The 19,095-nt window shown below is 55.8% G+C and overlaps 1 protein-coding gene across 9 annotated transcripts in view; it reads right to left on the bottom strand.

Annotated features, from left to right (window-relative positions):
* Positions 1-17,842, bottom strand: part of SYNPO (synaptopodin) — a 65,096-nt gene extending 47,254 nt beyond the window's left edge. The window contains exons 1-2 of one of the 9 annotated variants that reach the window (XM_075541819.1): positions 17,588-17,842; positions 12,514-12,647 (exon numbers count right to left, since the gene is read on the bottom strand). The gene's annotated coding sequence lies outside the window, so the exon portion shown is untranslated. Of the gene's footprint in view, positions 1-11,404; positions 11,420-12,513; positions 12,648-13,863; positions 14,259-14,572; positions 14,733-17,587 lie in introns of those variants that run through there. The other 8 variants (XM_075541820.1, XM_075541815.1, XM_075541816.1 and 5 more) reach the window with 8 other exon arrangements.
* Positions 17,843-19,095: the final 1,253 nt, after the last annotated feature.

The raw sequence follows: 19,095 nt of genomic DNA, 5'->3' as shown, positions 1-19,095 counted from the left end.
CCATGGTGCCGGAGCAGAACGCCAGCCCAGATGGGGCAGTACCTGGGGTCTGGGCTGACCACAGGGGTCTCCCTTGAGGGTCTGGAAGAGGCTGTTTCTTCGGGTCTGGGCTCTCGCGGACACTTGTGACCATGCCGCATCCCTCCACCCCTGAGTTTCAGCGACCCCACCTGCACAATGGCAGAGTTGGGCTCAGGGTCCCCAAGGCCCTTTCCTCATGGCCTGTGGGCCTCAGCCCCCAGGACACTGGTGGACTGGAGTCCATTCCAAATGGACTTGCCCAATCCAGCCTGCTCACAAAATCAGCCAAGGGCCCTGCATGTCACATCTATTTCTGCCCTGCTCGGTTTATAAATACGTGGGTCAGGGAAGCAGCTCCGGCAGCCCTGGAGAGACTGAAGTCACGGCTATAAATACTGGGGTCGGGGTGCAGGGTACAGGCAAGGCCAAGGTCAGTCTGGGAAGCCACAACTGAGCGTCCTACATCCAGTCCAGTCTCTTCCTGGACACCAGGGAAATGGAAGACTCGAGGTGGGAAGAGACTTGTCCACAACCACACTCTGAGGATCAGACCTGGCCCTGAGACCCAAGGCTCCGGACCCCAGGGGAAGCTGCTCTTCATGGCTGACCAGTGGCTGTGTTTGAACAAGAGCGAGGTGTTCTGTAGCCCAACTTATGAAGCATCTCCTGCTAGCCCATTGTTTATACACACCTGGGCTCTCTTTCTTCTCAACATTTTCATTTGAGAGTTTTTAGTAAGACTGAATATTTCAAAACCTGCTAGCCAGGTGGACCCTCCCACCCACCGGACAGACCTGCCATCTCCAGGCAGAGGACCCAGCAGGGAGCGGGGCGGGGGTGGTGGTGATGTAGGGTCCTACAGCTCAATGTCCACAGCTCTTCCCAACCAACTCTGTGTTTAGGGACTTGGTGCTGGTAGACCTCACGCTCTGTCGTGGTAAGCAGTGTTTACACCACAGGAATTGTGAAAGTAACAGGGAAATTGGTAAACCTTAGTGGTTACATCAAAGTTTTGTTCCCTAGAGAGTCTGTCGTTAGCCACTTACCAGCACACCACTGGTTAAGACCAATGCTGGTGACCCCACCCCCACTGCCCCCCCCCAGCCTGTTTCTTGACTGTCTGAACTAGAGCCCGTGACTTGACCTCCACAAGCCTCCATTTTGCTATCGGCACAGTGGGAGCCATTACCACACCGTGCCACACGGTGAAGAGTAAATGACCTTGGGTCCATAAGGGTGGAGCGCCATGGTCCCCGGATCTGTCTGCACACTACAACCACTGAGGGCCTGTTGAAAATTCCCAATGCCCAGCCTGCACCAAAGCCCAGTGACCGAGCGCAGCCCTGGGCCCCACAGCATCGAGTCTCAAAGCTTCCCAGGTAGTTCCCACTCGCAGACAGGCATGGAGAGTTGGGGCAGGTGGGCGGGGCAGATGGCTCATCCTCGCTTCACTGTTTTAATTCATGGGGTTCCATGAGAAAAAAATATATGTTGTAAAGAAGTCTGAGCTTTAAAAATAATCCATTTATCTCCGAGGAGACGCTTCCACAAGGGAGGTGCATGGACCTCAGAAGAATCACCCATTTGGATCAAAGTGCAGCAATACCCAGGGATGGGGTTCAGAAGGGCTGGGAAGAAGAGGGAATGGAAGCAGCACCCCAGGAAGCAGAGGGATCTGCAGGGACAGGACAGCGTGGAGAGTGCAGTCAGGGAGCTGAAACCAAACGTGTCTGAATTGCTGAATGGCAAACGGAGGGTCTTCCCTGTGACACGTCAGCTCGCCCACAGTCAAGAAGGCTTGCTTACGAGAACATTTACCTGAAACAACATTTCTTTTCTACTCCGAGTTGCATCTGGCCTGACATCTGTGGGAGGTGCAGCTTCCAGGAGCCCAAGAAAGAGGGACTCTGGTGCCACCCTTCCAGGTGTGACTGGATGCCCACCCTTCAGAGCAGATGAGCTTCAGGCCTACCAACAGCAAGCTCCATCCGCATGGTACTCAACTGGCCATCTGGGGAGACCCAGAGGCCTCCGCCCTGCCCCCTCCTGCCCCTCCTAGAGTCCCCTGATCTTGACCCACAGGCCAAGGTTGCAGGAAGCTTGGCTCGGCCAGAGAAACTAGCTGCTGGCTGAGGGCTTCAAATAAGAACAGAGACACCAGTGCACAGGTCATGCCAAGGGCTTGGGACCTCAGCGCCACGTTTCCCTGGACCAACACGAACAACCAGTCCTCACTGCTGTCCAGTCCATGTGACACACAGTAACCCGATAGGACAGGGTAGAACCGCACCCCCTGGGGGGGTTGGGTTCCAGATGTGCTGTAACTCTTCACAGCCATAAAATTGATGTATGTATATGTATGGATTGTGGTAAGAGTTGTTTGAGTCCCTAATAAAACGTAAAAGAAGAAAAGAGAAAAAAATGATTAGGGCAAAGACTGTACAGATGTGCTTTATACAATTGATGTATGTATATGTATGAACTGTGAAAAGAATTGTATCAGCACCAATAAATTGTTTAAAAAAAAAAAAAGTCTCCGCCTATCCCAAGGAGTGGCTGGTGGTTTCAAACCGCTGACCTTGTAGTTAACAGCCCAGTACATAACCACTATGCCAGGCGAGGTCCTAACAACAAAATAACCATTCTAGTGGCTGATATCTATTAGACTCTTCTTGGGATGGGCATAGGGTATGCCACAGTAACACCTTAAAAAGGCAGTGTGGCAGAGCTGTGGCATCCAATACTGTAGCCGCCGGCCATACATGCTACGAAGCACCTGCTGTGAGGCGGGTGGGCACAAGTGGGTGGGCTGTCAATAGAGCAGACTCACCAGATTTCAGACGCTTGGTACCCCCAAAAGGAGTGTGAAACGTGTCATTCAGAGCGTCTTCACCTCTGTCGCAAGCTTAACCAGTTGTCCCCAAGTGGACTCCCACTTGAGGAGGTCCCGGGTGCAGCCCAGGAGCATGGTGGTCCACAGGGGTTCTCAAGGCTGTTTCCTCAGGACGAGGCTGCCAGGCCTTTCTTCCAAAGTACATCGGGATAGATTCCAGTTCCTAACCTTTTAGCTAGCAGCCAGGCAAGAGCATTGCCTGTTGGTGCCACACAGGGACTCCATGACATCCCCAAATCATTCTCTATAGTGTTGGGGACTAGCCCTGCTGGCGTAGTGGGTTATATACTGAGCTGATAATCCCAAGGTCTGTGGTTCAAAACCACAAGCTGCTCAGCAGGAGCAAGATGAGGCTTTCTGCTCCCATAAAGGTTTGAAGTCTCAGAAGCCCACAGGGGCAGTGCTACCCTGTCCTGTCGGGCTGCTGTGAGCTGGAACCAGCTCGAGGGCCATGAGTCTGCGTGGTGGTGGTGGTTCGTCTCACTGAATAAATCGGTGGTTCCGTGGTCGGATTCTTGCAGTCCAGTGAGGGAGCTGCGTTTAACACATGTAGTCACCCACTATCTGCCAATGGAAGCCTGTGGCTGAACAGGCCTCAGCGGAGCATCCTAAGTAGGATGGACTAGGAAGAAAGGCCTGGCGATCTACTTCCAAAATGCAGTCCATGAGGCCTCCACTCAAGTACTCCCTCACTGCAAGGAACACTTTGTTCTATTAACCTGGCATTCCATGATGCTCACCTTCCTGACATGATCTCTGAAGACAAAGTGGGTGCATAAGCAAACATGGTGAAGAAAGTTGATGGTGCCTGGCTATCAAAAGACAAAGCACCTGGGGTCTTAAAGGATTGAAGGTAAACAAGCGGCCATCTAGCTCCAACGCAGCAAAGCCCACATGGAAGAAGCACACTAGCCTGTGTGATCATGAGGTGTTAAATGGATCAGGTATCAGGCATCAAAGAACAAAAAAATCTTATCATTGTGAATGAGGGGGAGTGCAGAGTGGGGACCCAAAGCCCATCTATAGGCAACTGGACATCCCCTTACAGAAGGGTTGCGGGGAGGAGACGACCCATTCAGGGTGCAGTGTAACAATGATGAAACATACAACTTTCCTCTAGTTCCTAAATGCTTCCTCCTGTCCCCTGTCACCAATATCATGATTCCAATTCTACCTTACAAATCTAGCTAAACCAGAGGACGTACACTGGTACAAATAGGAACTGGAAACACAGGGTATCCAGGATGAATGATACCTTCAGGACGAGTGCTGAGAGTGGTGATACCGGGAGGGTGGAGGGAGGATGGGGTAGAGAGGGGGAACTGATTACAAAGATCTACATATAACTTCTTCCATGTGGGACGGACAACAGAAAATTGGGTGAAGGGAGATGTCAGACATTGTAAGATATGACAAAATAATAATTTATAAATTATCAAGGGTTCATGAGGGAGGGGGGAGCAGGGAGGGGGGGGGAAATGAGGAGCTGAAGCCAGGGTCTTACATAGAGAGCTTACATGTTTTGAGAATGATGAGGGTAACGAATGTACAAATATGCTTTATATAATTGGTGTATGCATGGATTGTGATAAGAGTTGTATGAGCCCCCAATAAAATGATTTTTTTTAAATGCAGTCCATGAAAACCCTTTGAATTACAATGGTCCAATTGCCAACCAACCAGGCGGGTGACAGGGCAGCAGGCAGCATGTTCTGATGAGACTGTGCACGGAGCCACCCTAAGTGAGAAGCCAGCTCCACGGCAGCTAACAACAAGAAAGGAGGACTATTTTGAGCTAACCGTTGTGTAATTAAAATTAATGTCATCTGTTTCTTTTGACGTTTTGAATGTGGCTACAGGGAAAAAAGCCAACAACTGTAAATGACACATGTGCCCGCGTTGTGTTTCTCCAGTTAGGAGTTAGTGCCAGGCTCCGGGCTTCGTGTTATAGTCCATCACATACCAGCTGGGACAACTTCAGCAAGGCACTTACCCCTGTGCCCCCGTTTCCTCGATGGTAAAACTAAGATCCTAACAGGACCTGCCTCTCGAGGTTGTGGATTCAGATACTCCTGCCCCACGGCAGCCACTCAGTAGGACCCACGGCCATGGGGCCATTGGCACTGGGCTAAGTGATTTCCTTGAATCATCTCCTGCCTCAGTGGATGCTGAGCTCCTTCCTGCCTCTAAAACCAAAAACCCAGACTCACTGCCGTCGAGTCAATTCTGACTCGTAGCCACCCTGCAGGGCAGAGTAGAACTGCTCCTGTGGGTGTCTGACACCATGACTCTTTGCCTGAGTAGAAAGCCTCATCTTTTCCCAGAGGAGCGGCTGGTGGTTTCAAAGTGCTGATCTTGTGGTTAGCAACCCAACTGGTAACCACTGTGCCACCCAGGCCACTGTGCCACTCCATCATTAAATCACCAAAAGCACGGACTCAATACCATGAAGCTGCCTCCCACTCACAGTCATCCTGCAGAACAGGGTAGGACTGCCCCAGTGGGTTTCTGAGACGGTTAACTCTATGGGGGTAGAATGCCCCATCTTGCTCCCTAGGAAGACCAAGATCAGAATGAGAGTATATGGGGGTGGGCTTTAAAGATGGCTTCCAGCATGAAACCCACATCATCCCGGTGAGATCTTCTACCAAACTTTCCCTTGCCCATCATGTCCTCCTCGCTCTTCCCAACTTTCAATTCAACCCAACTGAACATAGCAAACACCTCTAGGTGCCACTGGGGACCAGCGTCATGCCGGCAGGACTTTGCCTTCACGGAGTCTAACGTGGTCCGGCAGGCATGCTGCGGGGCCTGCATAGTTCTAGCTCAGAGTGGGTGGTGACAATGGTTGGGAGGAGCTGCTTGACCTCTCTGAACCTCAATTTCCCCATCCACAAATTAGATGATGCCAGAGAAGCACTTGGCACGGTGTCAGACACACGGGCAGAGCCAGGAGGGCTGGTGCTGCTTCTGTTTCGCTGACCCTTCATCCATCCAGTTCATGATGTGAGGGCACATCCCAGGAGCCAGGACTGGGAGCTGGGCGTCCAGTGGTGGCGAAGCACGCCTGGACTTGGGAATGTTGAGTGCAGGGCAGGGTGGGACAGGGAAGACAGGCCGCGAACAAGTACATGAAGAAGTAACCCAGCTAATCTCAGAAAGTGCAAAGTGCCCTGAAGGGTGATTGGGGGAGGGGGGGCTGTCTTCCCTTACTCTGCTGTGGTGCCCGCCCCGGGGCTACTCTCAGGCCTGGCACCTAGTTGGGGTGCAGGAAGGAAGTGGTGGTTCAGTGAGAGAATTCAGGTTGGGTTCCTGGTCAATGGGGTCGTGCAGTCAGCACTCATCAGCCAGTGGGGGCTTGGGGTGTTGCCGGCATGTTGAACAGGTTTCAGGAAAGCTTCCAGACTAAGAAGGGCCAGGAAGAAAGGCATGTGACTGACTTCTGAAAACTCGGCGAATGAGGGTTGTGGGAGTGGACCCACAAACACATGCGGGTCTGACGGAGGGCCTTTGTGAATGTGTATTTACCTTTGCGAATGTATCCACGACTGCGGCCAAAGTTGTGAAACTTCTTAGACATAAGCCAAAAAAATCTCGAGGGAATGGGAACCTGAGCCTCCGAACTATAGTCTTGGGACAAGGATGCCAATGGGAGCAGCATAACCCACAAAGACAGTGTTCTACGTTTGCATTTGGTGACTAGTGACTGGGGTCTTAAAAACTTGTAAGTCAGCGGTTCTCGACCTGTGGGTCGAGACCTCTTTGGGGGTCGCCCAATTCATAACAGTAGCAAAATGATAGCTATGAAGTAGCAACGAAAATAATGTTATGGTTGGGGGGCCACCACAACATGGGGAACTGTATGAAAGGGTCACAGCATTAGGAAAGCTGAGATCCCCTGTAGTAAGTGGTCGTTTAAGGTGCAACTATTGGTTTCTCCCCATCTGGAAGAAGGAAGAGTGATGGAAATCAAGACACAAAGGAACAACGAGTCCAATGGACCAACGAGCCATGGGGACATTCGTCTCCACAGCCCTGAGACCAGATGAACTAGAAGGTGCCCGGCTGCCACTGCCAGTCATTCTGGAAAGGGTCGTGTTAGAAAGTCCTGGGTAAAGCAAGACAAGAATGTCGCACAAACTTGAACTAAAAAATGTTTAAGGCCACGATGATTACTGGTTGGATAAAGACTGGTAGATCCCCTAAAACTATGGTCCCTTGATCATCCTGAAAAGAACGAAATGGAAAAGAAGGCCCAGGGGTCACAACAGTCCGATGCATAACGGAGATCGGTGACGTCTCCTTCTGCTGCACTGAGCCATGGGTTGCCATGACGGACAGGTCAACTCAAGCAGCAGGTGGACCACACAAGGTTCTCCATCAATGGACGCAGGACAGATTGTACACATGAATCCTGTTGGGATGGGAAACTTTGGCCTGATTCTGCCTGGAAGCTTTCTCTGATGGGGGGAACCCAACTGTAAGTTAACCAATGACCTTCAAGGCTGAGAGGCTGGATTCTGGCTTGGAGGTCTGGGTTCTAGCTTAAGTTACAATCTGTCATCTCCTACTTGCCCACCAACTCCAGACACACCCCTTCTCACCTGCCAGGCTTGACCCCTCCATCAGGTGAGAGGACTGGACAAGGTGCTCACCAGGGTTCTCCCTCTATGGTAAGCATGTCCCTTTAACCTGTCTGAGGACCTGGGCACAGCTCTGGGGTGCAAAGTTGACACACATCTGTAGAGACTGGGGCTGGGGTTCCCCAGGGGCCACTCCTCAGCATTGTCTATGGGAAGAGGCAGGAGTCAGGTTGACTCCCCAACCTCCTGAGCTTAGCCTCCCCAATCTCAGCTTGTCACCCAGTGGCCAGGCCTCTCTTCCTACAGAGGCAGCGCAGCCCATCCTTGGCACTCCCTCCCCCTCCCCTCCCCCTCCCCACGGATCTGCAGCCCACATTCTGAGGAGACAGACATATTTACTCCTCTTTTGTTCTATCCTTGCCCGCAACCCACAAGTCCCCCAGCTGCTGCACACAGGAAATACTTCTCAGACCCTCTCCAGTCTGTTTACCCTCCTCTGCCCTCAGGCCGGTCTGTCAGTTTCCCAGAGGTGAATTGGGCACAGTGTGCCAGAAAAATCAGACCAGCATAGAGAATAGCAAGTTCATCACCTCCTTCATTCTGGACATCAGACCCCTTTTAATGCAACCTCAGATTTGATGTAATTTACATGTTTTTTCTTTCCCCAACTGCATTCCTGATGCTTGTGGTTCACACAGACATCGCGCTGCAGCTCCTGCTCTTATGTCCTATCCGCCCCAACGTCCCGTATCCGTGCAGTGGGCACTAAGCCCTATGGACACGTGGATGATATTTTAGTGGCGAGAACTCTCAGTAAGTGGCAGAGGCAGGACTGAAGCTTGTCAAAAGAGCACCCTTCCCCTCTCTTACATGAGAAGAAATAAATGACGGGGCAGGAATGTGTTTTGTCAACAGTAAACCAGAGCTATTATTACGGACGGAGGCTTGAGGTACACTTGTTGAGGCCGTGCTGGGTGAACAAACAAGGGTGAGGCCGTGAGGTACGGGACTGGAAGGTCTGGGGGTAGAAAGGTGTCATCTCGGGACTCTGGGCAGTTAGAGGGAGAGGCCTGTGCCAGGCCATACCCTGGATGGGAGAAGATGCCAGGAGAGGAGGTTGCAGAGTGTTGGCCATTGGGTTCCCACACTCCTGTCCACTAAGCTCTTGGCTCCAGGCCCCGGCCCCACTCTTCCTACCCTGTGTGGCCCCACATAGTCCTTCCCTCTCCCTGGGCTTGTGGCTCCTTACGGGGTACGGTGGTGATGGGGTGGAGAGGCGACTCAAAGGCAGTGTAGGCAGCGGTCAGTCAGTAGGCTGTGCCTTCCGGCAGCCACCAGAACTCCCAGCGATCCTGGGCAAGCCACTTAACCTCTCTGAGCCCCTGTTTCTCCATCTGTTAAAGGGATCTAGGAAGATTGCCCCCATCAACCGTCCTGCTCCCCTAGAACTTTTCTTGGTATCTGTTTGGGTTCTTCCTCTTTTCCAATTTTTATTTAACCCTTTCCTGCTTCCCTCCTCCCGCCCTCTCCCCATCTTCTGGCCTCCACCCTTGGGGCCCTGCTCCTGGTCGCTCCAGTTCCCTGGTTTCTCTCCGGCCCTCCAGGTCTAGCAACACTCCCTCTACTCTTGTAGTAGAAGAGAAAGAAGAGCTCAGATACTGACCGGCCACCCCGCAGTGGGGCAACCCGAGGCAGAGCAGGCCTCCAGGAGGGGTCTGCTCTAGTCCAAGGTAAGAGTCCAGACCTTGGGGCAGAGCCATGCTGGGCCGCCCCATCCCCCGGCCGGCTTCTGGCTGTGCCGCCCCAAGAGGCTGGAGCCCTCCTTGAGGAGCAGAGCAGCAAACCGAGGAGAGCTGCTTCCTGCTGACAGTCCACGGCGCTTCCAATGTTCTTCCACAGCACCCTACGTCGACCGCATCGGAGCTCCTTCAGCCGTGCCTCGTCAATGGCCAACTCCCATGCACCTTTGAGGCCGGTGAAGACTATTGAACGGACCAGGCCCTGCTAACAGGGCAAACAAGCCTGTCTTGGAAGACGTGCAGACAGAGTGCTCCTGAGATGCAAGGGTGGGGAGACTTGGTCTCCTGTGCTTTAGACATGTTGTCAGGAGAGGCCAGTCCCTGGAGGAGGACGCCATGCCTGAGAACCCCGAGGGACAGAAAAACAGAGCAGTCCCTGGACGAGAGGGGCTGACCCGGCCGCTGTAACCACGGGCTCAAACATAACAGTGGGGAGGATGGTGCAGGACTGACTGGGCGCTGTTTCATGTTGTCCTGCACAGACGGGTCACGATGGGCCAGAACGGACCCGAGTCACCTAACAACAACTTCCTGCTGGCACAGTGGCCCGGCACGCAGCTGCCCACACCTGGGCTGGCTGCTCCAAATCCACAGCTACTCGGCCAGAGAAAGATGTGCCGTCAGCTCACCTAACAGCGACCACCATGGAAACCCTGTGGGGCAGTTCTACCCTACCCTACAGGGGCACTGTGACGAGGCAGGACCAACGAGACAGCAACAGGTGGGTGGGTGGGTGGGTTTCTTGCTTTTTTTTTGCATGAGGGACAAGGGCCAAAGGCCAGGCCTGAGGTCGCCACTACCCTTACCCATTTGGGAGACGAAAAAAGTGAGGCCCAGGCGGGGCTCAGTAGCCCACTTCACATCACCCAGTCTCAGGCAGGGCCCAGGAAGCCCTGGTGCTCTCCCCCAGTGAAATGGCAGGATGCCCCTCTCTGAGTGAGTAGAGCGTCAGGGACAGGCCTGACACCGTCAACTGCTCTTTACCAAGTGCCAGGTGCCCTGTGTGCCAGGATGTTGGGGCCAACATCCAATGGCTTGCTGACCACCTATCTTAGAGGGCAGGCAAGCAGCAGAGCAGAGAGAGAGGCAGCGACTAACCGGGTCCACAGCTGCAGCAGGAGGAGGCTGGGCTGATTTCTGTCTCCTGTGCCTCCTTCCCTAGTCCGACAGCAGACTTTAGCCATCCTTTGCCCAGCGCTAATGTCTGGGCACATGGTAGACATGGAGTCACGGCCATGACTTGAGAAACAGGCAGGGCTGCCGCCAAGTTCACACTCCACTCAAAATCTCACCAGCAGGAACGCCGTGTGAAATCGCAGGGAGCGCCGGAGCATCTTGGCAGGGTGGGGTGGGGGGGGTAGGAAAAGCGGACCTTGACACCACTGCCCGTGGCTTAGCCCACTGAGGAGCAGCCTACACTGACCGCCCCTGCAGCCTCAGACATGAGACTATTGCTTCGGGAAGAAGCTGCTCTCTAAGGGCACGTCCGGACCGCCAGCTCCCCCCACACCCTCCCCCCCCCCGAGGTTAGCCAGATCTCTCTGAAACGGTTCTCAGGACACCCGCGCACACACACACACACACACACACAGGGCTTCACTAGCAGATCTGTTGGCTGGGGTGTAGCTGCTTGTGGTTTGCTGGAATTCACAAGGCCACCCGGGGCCAGTGAGGACCTGATACGTGCTGCAAGCAGGAATGGTGCCTGGCTCCGGTCAGCTCCCCATGGCATGAAGCAGCTGGACCGGCCCCCAGGGAACCAAAGTGAGACCCCGAGCTCACAGGGCTCTGGTACTGGAGAAGGCGCCCTCTGGAAGCCACAAGAGTGCCCTACAGGTAGACAGCTGCTGCTTCATCTGCTATTGCAAAGCCAGATGTCACTTCAGCCTCTTGGAGGACAACCTTGAGACCCAGAGAGTGCAAGGAACTTGCCCAGGGCCCCCCAGCAGGTTTGTGGTAGTGCTGACATGGCCCCTTCCTCTGCACCTGCTACATCTTCAGGAAGGGGCCATGAGTGGGTTTCCACCCAAGGATGCTACCCACAGCCTTCAAGTAAGCTGACACTCCCTGCCCTAGTGGCATAGTGGGTTATGCACTGATCTGCTCACCCCAAAGACAGCAGTTCAACTCCACCAGTGGCTCCACAGCAGAAAGATCCAGCTTCCTGCTCCTGTAGAGATTTATAGCCTCAGAAACCTTGCACAGTTCTCCTCAGGGGGGGACTCTATGAGTCGGAACCAAGCCAATAGCTGCGAGTTTGGGCTTTTGGGGGGTTGGGTCTGGGATGGGAGGGATGTGGTCTATGGCAGGATGATAAGAGCGCTGGGGTTGGTCCTGGGAATTCCACTTTTGAGGCCATCAGGTTCTCACTTGTAAGAGTTGGAATGAAAAGCCAGTGGGGACCCCGTGAGGCGTGTTCACCGTGGTGAACAGTACAGCAGCGGCACACCGAGCAGGATAGGGGGAGGGAGGGGCTGCCAAAGGCCCCACCCCCACCCCGCTGCCCTCCCAGTGCACCTCCTGGACTGGAAGAAAATGCAGCTAAGTGGCCAGGAAAGGCTGAGGTCAAGCCTCCCTTGCTTGCCTGCGGGCCCCAGTGATTCAGAGCAAGGCCGGTGATGGCAACACTTGAAATTGTCAGCCAGGGAGCAGTCTCCTTCCCCACCTCCCTGCTTCGGCCGTGGCCACCCGGCAGCTAACCCGGGGAAGCCGCTCTGCCCACACCATCCTCTGCTTCTTCGCAGACGCAGTCCCACGTGCACACACACAGTGTCCACGCACACTCCCACAACCATGTACATACACCACACACACACGTAGATGCTAGTGTCTGTACACACATACACGCACATGCACACTCAGCACACGTGTACACACCACCCGTGTGTCCAGACCACACACCCCCTCCCAAATCACACACAGTCACCACCCAAATGCACACGCAACCCCACGCCCATCCACTCCATGTCCACACACCACACACACACACACACAAAGGTGACAACTAGACGACAGGCTGATAATCTGTGGGGCGAAAGATGGCCTACCCAACAGGTCATGTCTCTGGAGCCCAAACGACTGGCCTCCGCTCTCCTGGGAGCATCTCACACAGTGGCAACGCGGGAGCAAGTTGCCATCCAGACAGGGCCCGGGCTCCTCATTCATTGGATGGCTTATATTCTTGCTTAAATCCACTGCTGGTTTGGGGGCTACTGACCTGTGCTTCCTGATGCAGGTGGGAGGGCAAGCAATCCTGTGCACTAGTTCACTCAACAGACACTCGTGCTCTGCGTGGCACCGTCCTTCCTGCTGCCAGAGTGGTGCACACTGGTGGGTCCTGGCCCAGACCTGCTGTCGAAGAGATGGGGAAACTGAGGCCCAGAGAGGGGAGGAGAGCTGCCTACTACCCATAGCAGTGCACTGGCAGACTGCAATTAGAATTCAGAGCCTGACTCTGAGCAAGGCTCCGTTTAGGGAGGGAAGGCAGGACTCAGTCACCTGGGCCCCTGGTGGGGCCCCATTTGCCACAGGATCTCAGAGGGTGGCCCCAGCCTTCCCGCTGGGGCTGTCTATGACCCAGACATCTTCCAGGCCCTCGGAAGTCTGGGAAGTCCCCTTCCCCCAACACACACACACACACACACACACACACACAATCTCTCAGTGGCCATGGGCATGGCATCTGCTCTGCCAGACTGGCCCCTCCACTCCAGGCTACATTTCACAGGCCAGGCTCCCAGAGGAGGGCATCTGACAAAGATGAACCCAGACTTAGGGCTGGATTGTCTATGCCTCAGCCTTTCCCGCTGGGAAACGGGTAGCAGTTTCTCAGCTGTGAGAAGGGCTGGAGGACAAAGAACCAAGAGGGATGGTGGCCACAAGGGAGTCCCAGAGCGGCGCCATCCCCCTCAGCTCAGGGGGCCAGGGGTTCCCAGGACACCCTCCCAGAAAGTGGCCAGGATCTGCGTGATAGCAGCCCAGAGCTCAGAGCCCAAGAGGGAGGCCAGTTCAGCCCAAAGTTCTTCTCCACCTGCAAGCACACTCACACACCCACAGGCACAGCATGTTCCCGCCTCGTGTGTGCCAAGCACATCTGCAGAAATACTCAGACTACACGCATGGCCAGACCCTTCCTGTGTGCACTGGGACCCTCCGCATGCAGGCCACGGTGCACGGACAGGACAGAAACTCCAGGCAGCGAGTACACACACACACACACCCCTCAGACATCCACTCACGCACCCATGCAAACGACCCCAGCCCTTCCTCTGAAGCCCCCTTACCCACCCAGGGTACAGGGTGGGCAGTGGTCCAGCCTGCATCATTCTTCCCTCTGGCCCGCAGCCCCCAGCCCCAGGCTTGGTGGAGTCTCTGTCCCGCCGCTGGTGGACACATGTGGTTTCAGTTAGAGCAGAGCGGGCATTTCCGTCCCAGACAGCAGGGCCCTGCCAGGGCCCTGGCCCCCCAGAAGGGCCACCTCACCCCATGCCTCCACTGCACATCCCAGACACCCCACAGCCCCCTCCTCGGGAAGCCCCTACCCGCCTTGCCCGCCATCTCCCCTCACCTGGAACCAGACTCTGCACCGCAGCTATAGGGAGCGCTGTGCCCGGGCTCTGTCCCTGGCTGCCCGGCTGCCTGCCCGCCCGCCTACCTCCTTACAAGAGCTCTGTCTTGGAGCAGGCTGAGCGGGTGGGAGGAGGGCAGGGTGTCAGGGGGGCGGGCGGGCGGGAGGGGAGGGGGTGTGTGGAAATGAAACTTTAATAACAGAGCCCCTTTGTTTCCGAGCATATGGGATATTTCATACATACTGAAGACATTAGCCGTCTATATTTTTAAGGGCCCGGGCGCAAGGATGAATAAATACAGCCCGTGTTCCGTTCCACAAACACAGACATGCAGAGCGCAGACTTCTGGAGGTTTTCAAACCCCAAAGAAAAAGACTTAGTGACACAGGCCACTTAAAAATAACTCTGTTCCCCAAGCATTGGGCTGGCCTCACGCTCCCCCCCCACCCCCCCACCCCCCCGCAGCTCCCTGGAGGCCTCCAGTCTCCTTCCCTCCCAACCTCTCTCCACCTCGGCTCCACAGCTGGAAGGTCTGGGTCAGCCAGACCCCAGACCCCAGCTCTCACCCCAATTCTCTTTCCCAGCAACCGCCCCCCAGCCCCACCACCGATGCCCAGCAGGATCCCACAGAGTCTAAGTTCCAAGAGAGCGAGGCAGTCTGCCCTCCTTGTCTCAGACATGGCCCAGGGCCCAGAAAGGGGCAGTGACTTGCCTCAGGTCACACAGCAAATCAGGATCTTGGGCCAAAGGGCAGTGCTGCCTTCTTGCCCCCACTTCCCCTCCTCGGGGTTGGGAGATGGGAGCCCATGAGCCCCCAAGGAAGGGCGAGTGTGGGCTGGGTGAGTGCCCGCCTGCCTTCTGTGCTAGGGATTGCCACTCCGGGGCACCCCCCCCCCCTCTGGGCACCCATCCAGGGGCAACGTCAGCAGGCTGGGAACTGGGCCGGCCCCAGGAAATCCCCTTCAGGCCGGCGGATCCCAACAGGCCTGGAGGCTTCAGGTGTGGGGCTTCCTCTCGACAGCTCACTGGGCGCCTTCCTTGGCCAGGCCTCCTCTCTCTCTCCTTGCCAGGAGAAACAGGCCCGGTCACACGCAGGGCAGTGCACGGGGAGGGCCAAGCCGGGCTCTGCAGACCCTGTGACGGCAGCCCAGCTTTTCTGACCAGCCCTCCCTGCCCAGGGCCCCTTCCTCAGGGCTGCACGGGGCCTGGTCTTGTCCTGTGCCCCCCTTGGGGTACATTCCCTCTTTAGCCTCAGCTCCCCATGGTGGATGAATTCACTTTATGCCTGCCTCCATCCACCTTTAGCTACGCAGTCTGTGGTGGGACACCTTCTAAGTGCCCAGGACAACCTCAGCGACAGATGGTGTCCGCTGAGCTCCTGCTGCCCCTGAGAAAGGCCTGTGTGTGCTGGGCTGCAGCAAGCAGGTGCCACGCTCATGGCACACTCCACCGCTGTCCTCAGACACCTCCTCACACCCGTACACTCCTTTCTGAGGGCAGGACCACGGGCATCTTCACTGAGGGGAAGCGGAGGCTCAGCGGATTCAGGTGCTTGCCCAGGAGGTTCTGACCCCACAGCCGGGGCCCCTAAACCTCTTGGGTTCCTCTCTGCCCGGGACTGCCCGGTGCCCCCACTGAAGGTCTCCACACTGCATAAGAGTCCCTCTCCGGCCCCACCGACCCCCTGGAGAAAGGGCACTGATGCCAAAGGCACAGGCCTGGTCTCCGTCCACTGGGGCCCATCGTGGAGCTGCTAGGACATCTCCGTGATGTGAAGGGGGCGGGGGGTTGTCAGCTGTGTGGTGGTCTCACTGTCAGCTGTTTTCTGTGAGGGTTCCACCATTCAATCCCTGCACGATGCCCTGCCCCAAGGTGTGGCCTGCCTCAGTCCCCGAATCAGTTCCCGAGGAAACGTCTCCATCTAGACAACCCCCCCCACCCCCGCCTCTGCCACAGGGGTCCACTGAGCCTGCCTCCAGGGACTTCCCCTCCCTCCCAGCCCAGACCCTTTGCCCTGCGAGTCAGCCTGCATTCCCAGGCTGCCCAGAGCCCTCCACCTCCTGGCTCTGAGTTTTGACCTGGGCTCTGCCCGAGTGAAATGCAGGGTGACTGTCTTGGAGCTAATTCGTCCCTAACACAAGACGGGAACCATCACATGCGGAGAGCCTGGACTGGGCTGGGCCTGGGCTCTGCACCCTCGTCACCAGCTTTGTCTCACAGCCACCGGAGAAGAGGGAAGCCCAGCCTGTGCATGGGACAACCGTTCCAAGGAGCCAGCGCCTCCTGCCTGGCCCGGTGGCCTGGCTCCAGAGGCTGTCCTCCACAAGCTGCCTGTCCTGTCAGGGGTCACCTCCCCCGAGACACTGAACACCCTGTGGAGGGACTATACTGCCCCACAGCAGTGCTGGGCACGGTGCTCCGTTCTTAATTGGTTCTGCTGAGAACTGCTAACTGGAATGCTAGTGTGGTCCTGGTTAGATTCTCTGGAGGAGAGAGGGGAGAGAACAAGTGTGTGTGTGTGTGTGTGTGTGTGTGTGTGTGTGTGTGTGTGTGTGTGAAAGAGAGAGAGAGAGAGAGAGAGAACACTGCTAGCAAGCCCCACCTCACCCCCACCCCCACCAGCCTCCAAGAAGGCATGACATCACGGGCAATAGAAATTCTCAAGTGCGGTCCCCACTCCTGACCTGGGCCATTCACACCCCCTGAGTGGCCGTGGTGATAGGCTGCTCCCCAGGATATAGGGCTGAGGAAAGCAGTCCTTGAGCAATGGGCTCGGACTAAGAGTTGCTGGGGGAAACCCGAAGAAACAGGGAGCCCCAAAGCCCACTGCCCCAAGAAGCTCAACAGACGCCACAGAAGCCAGCAGGCATGAAGTCAGTTTCCCATGGCGGTGTCCTCACATTCAGCCTGGGGTTCTCACGCTTCAGACAGAGCCTGAACCAGAGGAAGAACCAGCCTTTGCAAGACTGGACCCGCACCCCCGGGGTCAGAATGTGGACTGAGCCATGTATCCTGCTGAGTCAAAACCAGCCAATCCCAAACAACTGCCATCAAGTCGATTCTGACAGCAATCAGATGTAGAGTTTCTGAGGCTGTCACTCTTATATTGGCAGCAGGCAGCCTCATCTTTCTCCCAAGGAGCAATTGGTGGGCTTGAACTGCTGACCTTGAAGTAAGCAGTCCCAAACATACCCGACAGGGTCACCAGGCCAAGGTGCAGAGAAGTCACACGCTGCTTCAGTCCTTGCTTCGAGTCCTGATTTAGGGTCTTGACTGAGATAAAGCAGAGGTGGCAGTACCTTCTAGGTCCCCTCCCGCTTGCTCAGCAGACCCTGTCACCCTAAGCTCTGGACTGTGAACACGGGCCCACAGGCCCACGAGCCCTCCTCTCTGGCAGAGCAACCTCACCAGGGCCCCCTCTGACACATGAGCCGTCCTGATCCCATCACTAGTAATTGAGTTGCTTTGGGGGTAAATTCCGTCCAGATGTGGAGGGTGGGGTGGCCTTCCTGAACAGAGCAGGGGCGGTACTGATACATGGGGGCCATGCAGCCCACTAGCAAGTAGCAAGGAGGTCACAGGTAGAATTTCAAAATCGGGAAACCTGGGTACCCTCCCGCCGCCGCGCCCTGATGGGGAAACTGAGGTGACCTGGAGAGCGTCAGGTACAGAAGGGCCAGGTCCAGCTATGGATTTGGTGGGTCAGGATCCCGGATCTCCTACCTGGCCACATCTCTGACGTCTGTGGTGTTCAGCTACTAATAAGAAGGCTCACTCTCTTCCCCGAGGAATTCCCATCAGGCCTTGGATTAAGAGGTCAAGACGGAGGTCAAGGAGCAGGGAGAGTCTCATGGCCTCCAGCTCCAGCTCCCCAAGCAGAGAGAGCGGTGAGTTCTAGGTGCAGGGATGAGGGGGCTGGGGGAGGCAGGACTCAGACAAAGGCCTAACCAGTCTGCCTCTCCCCAGCCGTGCACAGTTGTGGGAGAGCCTGTGGCCTGGGCTTGTGTCGCCCCTCCACGCATCTCTCCCCTGACCGCCTCTGGGCCACATACCTTCCTGGCTCCTTTGGGCAGACTTACTGGAAGGCAGGAAGAGGCCAGCCAGCTTTGGGGGTGTGGGGGGGGGGCATGAGAACTTGGAGAGAATGAGAGGAAATGAGGGGGGAGTGGGCCCGGGTGGGGGAGATTAAGAGGGGAATTTTTCTCCTCCTGCCTCATGATTTGGCTGCCTTAGTGTGAACATGTCTAGGCGCCTTATCTTGAAGGCCAGCCGTCTGCACGAGAAAGAAAATAGTGTCGGCATGGGGAAAATTACATCTTGATAAAATATCCCTTCGGAATGGCATTGTGGGTCTCTTATCAGCGGGTTGCGGGGCCCCACATACCTCTCGTCTGCCTGTCCCCAGGCCCAGCCCTCTGCCTCCTTGTCTTCTTCCCCTGGCCCCTGCCCCTACCCCATTGCCTCCCCAGAGTGGCTGGGCTGAAACTAGAAGGGAAGCCAGGAGATCTAAGTTCTTGTCCTCTCTCTGTCTCCATTGCTATGTGACCTGGGCCATGTTCCCCCCTGAGCCTCTCTGAGCCTCAGTTTCCCTTCAGTAAAGGTCAAGGAGGCTGTGGACATTTTCATACTCCATGGCTCTATGCATTGTGAAGCTTCCCAACCTGCAGCCCAATGCCAGTCCTGGACCAACTCTCCCTGCCTTAAAAGAGGTGGGCCCCCTTGTTTCCAATAGATACAAGAAGCTCTTGCCTCAGCCCGAGACCAAGCTACCCAACCCAACCAGAAGGTGTGCAGCTGCACGGGAGCAGAGGAAGGGGGAGGAGGAGAGAGTGGAGCACAGCCTGGTCCACCAGGCCGTGAGGATAATGTTCCTGATTAGAGCAGCCAGTCCACAGAGAGAACAACATGGCTGGGCCCCACTATGAGACATGATGCCCCTCAGTGACTAAGGGCGATACAGGGGGACAGCACCGGACACACAGTGTGGGAATTGTACCTGACCTGATCCCACCACACCGAGGCAAATCACTGGGGGAGTGCAGCGGAACAGCAAGGGAATGGAGTGGCAAGGTCCCCAGGGAATGCTGAAAGTGGACTTTGGGGCCAGGGCGTGGTGCCCCAACAGACTGGACTGGAAAACACTCCTAAGGGCCAACAAACCATCCTTGAACTAACTACAAGCTTTTCTTTCTTGATGTGTTTTGTTTTGTTCTTTGTCAGTGGTTTGTTGC

The sequence above is a fragment of the Tenrec ecaudatus genome, chromosome 2, assembly GCF_050624435.1.
Source record: "Tenrec ecaudatus isolate mTenEca1 chromosome 2, mTenEca1.hap1, whole genome shotgun sequence".
In the NCBI taxonomy this organism is placed as follows: Eukaryota; Metazoa; Chordata; class Mammalia; order Afrosoricida; family Tenrecidae; genus Tenrec; species Tenrec ecaudatus.
This window is presented reverse-complemented; position numbering and strand designations above follow the sequence as displayed.